Source organism: Agrilus planipennis, unplaced genomic scaffold (genome assembly GCF_000699045.2).
Source record: "Agrilus planipennis isolate EAB-ADULT unplaced genomic scaffold, Apla_2.0 scaffold319, whole genome shotgun sequence".
In the NCBI taxonomy this organism is placed as follows: domain Eukaryota; kingdom Metazoa; phylum Arthropoda; class Insecta; order Coleoptera; family Buprestidae; genus Agrilus; species Agrilus planipennis.
This window is the reverse complement of record NW_020439012.1, coordinates 77317-81995: the sequence shown is the minus strand read 5'-3', so window position 1 is coordinate 81995 and position 4679 is coordinate 77317. Positions and strand designations below refer to the sequence as shown.

The window sequence follows — 4679 nt, the reverse complement described above, 5'->3', positions numbered from 1 at the left end:
TAACACTCCTTAATCTTTTCAAGCGTTTTATCGACTCCCAAATGATTAAGATTTCTATAAGCCTCACTTACTGTATCGTAACGCAGGTCATTGGGAACATATAAACGAAACTTATCACGGCTAATTTTAAAAATTCTGCCGTTACACATGGTGAGCTTTTTATGTGTCTCAACGTTACGGTCTTCTAAACATTTTGAAATGATTTGAATTTCAAGGTCTGTTCGTTGTAACGCGGCTACCCAGTCGATTGTTACATTAATATGATTTATTGGTAACCCCTCAATTTCGGTTTCTCTACTTCCCTCTACTGGATACCTACTTAATGAGTCCGCCACTACATTAATCGAGCCTTTATGATGTTGAATTGTAGGTATACTGAAATTCTGATAAACTAACAAACCATCTTTAGATCTCGTTTACTCTCTAGCATTTTCAAACCATTACAGTCCGTTTTTATGACGAAATGAATTCCAATTAAGTAGACTCTAAACCTCTCAACTGAGCATACGATAGCTAAAGCCTCAAGTTCAAACGAATGGTATCGCGATTCCTCCGGCGTAGTTTTCCTACTAAAATAACATACCGGGTGCATTTTTATATCTTTCTGTTCCTGATACAGAACTCCGCTCAAGCCTATCTTACTAGCGTCGGTGTGGAGTTCTGTCGTAGCATGAGGATTGTAGATACATAAAACAGGCTCGCTACTTCATTTAATTTTTATACAATCCATAACCTTATGCTCAATTTCAGTCCACCTGAAAACCCCATCCTTCTTTAAAAGATCCGTTAAAGGATGAATGATGGAGGCAAATTTTGGTATGAACCTACGAAAAAAACTTGCCAGACCGACAAAGCTCCTCACCCCCTAACGTGTTTAGGTTCTGGGAAATCTATTATGCTTTGCAATTTAACTTTACTCTGCGATATACCTAATTCACTAATCTTAAACCCTAAATATTCAATTTTATTAATGAAAAATCGACATTTATCAATTCTTACTGTTAGATTAGATTCCCTCAAAAGGTTTAAAATCCGTCTCAAATTTTTCGTTAGATTCCCTCAAAAGGTTTAAAATCCGTCTCAAATTTTTCATGCCTTCCTCAATCGTTTCACTTGGAATTATAATATCATCCAGGTAAGCCATGGCTAAAGTGAACTTAAAATTTTTCAAAATTAAATGAATAAACCTTTGAAATACCGACGGGGCATTGCATAAGCCAAATGGCATGCGTTTAAATTGGTAAGTACCGTTAGGTGTTACAAAAGCTGTTTTTGATTTAGAATTCCCCTCCATTGGGATCTGATAGTATCCACTGCGTAAATCTAAACTGGTAAAATACCGTTTATTGTGCAACAGGTCCAGTTGATCGTCAATGCGAGGAAGTGAATAATGGTCCTTCCTGGTGTCTTTTTTTTCACTAGAAGGCACGGACTTGCAAAAGGTGAACTAGAGTCTTCAACGATGTCAGCTTCCTTCAATTCGTCCACAATTTCTCGCACTATTTCCCGCTCGTAGAAAGATGAACGATACGGTTTGTACACTACCGGCGCGTCACTTAACACTTCAATCTTCATTTTCGTCTCATCGATGACACCCAATTAATGCATATTCCGTACAACTACATCTTTGTATTCATTTACGAGTTCCACAAGTTTTCTGCGTCTTCACCAACTAAATCGGTCACAACTTCGTTTTTCGTTATTTCTTCGGTGTTTACTTCGCTTTCTCTTATTTCCTTCGATATGATTTCTTCACAAACCTCGCCGCGAGTAACGACACTACCTTTCGGGATGTTGACTTCTTCACTCGTTAGGTTTAACACTTCAATACGTGATCTTGCTCTGTGTAAGGGTGTCCTACAATCATTGGAACTTGTTATGAATCGTCAGTATGTATTAATAATAAAAAGTATGTAAACATACAGTTTACTTAATCTGTTCCTTTATTATGTAGACAATGTCAAGAACACCATTGCTGGACCAGTTTATGACAGACAATTCTGCAGAAGTCATTGCTGAGACTGAAACTTATAAGTATACTGATTTTTCTCTCGTCAATTGTAAATATCATTACAATTGATATAATAGTGGAAGGGTTTGGTAGTTCATTGCATTGTAAAATTTGCATTTGTCTATAATATTTCAGAACTGTTTTGTACATGTCGCATATTTTAGGACTCCGAAAATGATTATACGCCAGTATACAATAGGGGCAACTGGCAGTGGCATCGTGGAACCTGTTCAAGAAGTACTTTTTTATTAAAAATTACAAATACAATTCAATATTACACTTAGTAGTAAATATGATAGTAACTGTTATATGTGAGATATTAAGATTTATACTTGTAGGGTAGTGGCAGTGGTTCTAGCAGAAGACATCCGTCCGGCCACTGTTGTGAGGGCCCCCACATCATCGGCCGTTGCTTAAAAAATATACAAAATTGTTACAGCAACGGTTTGAAGTTTGCAAACTGGAAAAGCAGCACCTGCTACAACAACAACGGCATAAGCAGGAGCTGCATGAATTAGAGAAACAACCGTTGTTGTTAGATATAGAAATTAAAAACGCCAAATTAAATTTATTAAATAAAAGTTGTTCATAATGGTTGGAAGTTTTATTAACTTATGTATTTATAAGTATAAATTACTCTAAATTATTAAAATAGTTCTCTATCAAGTCTTCTCTTGCATTTATATTTTCTTCGGCACCTCCATCATCAACGAAATTTCCATTTTCAATAAGGACATTTAATTCGTTGGCGTCAATGTCGTCAGGTAGTGGCGGCACTTCTACATCATCAACAATCACTGTTAATACTGTTTGCAATTGAAGCCTTATCCCATAGGCAAGGACAGGGAAGCGCCGTTTTCAATTGCTAAACAATCGTTCAATTGTATTTCTCGTTCTAATATGTGATTCATTATATAGATCAGAAGCCCTTCACCGCGTATTTAACATTTAAGTGGGTATCCACTATCTCCTACAAAAAAAATACGTAAGAATCACTATTAAAATAAAAACAGTATATGTACCTAGTAAAAAACAGTTCGGAAATTCCATATTTTCCATTCTTGTTCGTATCCTGCTGTTGTTAAATATAGTAGAATCATGTGTTCAGCCAGGCCACCTTGCAACAATATCCATTATTTTGTTTGCATTTCCCACAACTAGTACATTTATAGAAAAATAGGATTTCCTATTTCGGAACACTTCTGCATCATCACCACCTGATGATTGAATTTTTATGTGCGTTCCATCTACAGCACCTATCACTCTAGGAAACCCAGCAATTCCAAAAAATTCATTCTGAACTTGCACAACTTCCTCCTGTGTGCCAGACATTTTTATAAATTGTGCTCCAAAAGAGGCTATAGCTCTGGACACCCTGTTTATGATACGTGATGCTGTTGAAGTGTGCATCCCTGCAAAGTCCGAGATGGCTACCAGGTGACCAGCAGAACATAAAATCGCAAACATGTTAATAATTGGTTCATTGGAGATATACTGTTATTCCTGTAATATTTTAAAATTTGTTTGTGACTTGCTGAAAAGAAACTTCTCACAATTAACTTACCTGTTGTTAGGGAATTCCAGTTGTTCCTCTATTAGTGGCAGAATCCTTAAGCATATCTGTTTCGTTAAACAACCAAAATATCAATAAAAACAACAATAACAACAACAAAAACAACGACAACAATAGTTACAACGAAAAAATAACTTAAACGATATATATTGAGAGAAGACTATTCGCACAAATACACGAACTAAATTAAGCCGATTCCGTAAATTTGCCCATTTTATGTAGGTACAAATGACAAGACAAGCATGTTGTCGATCGTCTCATTTTATTCGATTGATTCTTATGAAACGTAGATGCAGATTTTGACGCAGCTGAGGAAGAGGCGTGTTTAGAGAGTAAAGACAGGATATCTTCCATTTGTAAGAATGAGGAAAACGATATGACTTTAGTGTGCATTATTTATTGGGGAATTTGCCTTCTTATTTCGATTGTATTTTAATAACTGAGCCAATAGTAATATCCGTTGTTTCGTCCAACTGGATTGAAAATTTTGGGCTTACTTAATTATTGTAATAAGTTGCACTAATTGGTCGTTGTTAATATCAGAAATTCTATTCGAGACAGTGTCGTTCGACAAAGGAATTTTTCGAATATCATCGCCATATTTACTTCCATGTAGTATTTCTACCATTTTAATAGCAGCAGCTAATACAAGACCTTCTCCAATGGTGAACGGCTTTTAATTTTTAGCAATACAGTATGAAACTTCATATGACGCTAGTAAATATTTTTTTGGTTTATTGATATACGAAACATGCTTTGATTCAAGATGTCTTTTTAATTTTGATGGTTTCATACTCTCCGGAGCCAATAATTCACTGCAGATCAAACAAAGAGGTTGTTCATTACCCTTATAATTTTGAAATATAAGGGCAAATTAAAGAAAAGATTCACCATATTTTCTTTTTCGTACATTAGATGCCTGTTTCTCAATACTTTGTCCTGCCTGAGGAGAGTTATTACCATTTTTATCTATGTTCGGCCAAAAATTATTTTGATCCTAAAATCCAATAAATATATAAAAATAACATATTGCATATAATAATCGATTAATTAATTACCGAATAAATAAAAAAACTAAAATCTCGTTACGGTGAA

General features: G+C 35.2%; 1 pseudogene; it reads right to left on the bottom strand.

Moving 5' to 3' along the window:
* Positions 1-2644: 2644 nt before the first annotated feature.
* Positions 2645-3637, bottom strand: LOC108741134 (annotated as a pseudogene).
* Between the last annotated feature and the right edge of the window lie 1042 nt (positions 3638-4679).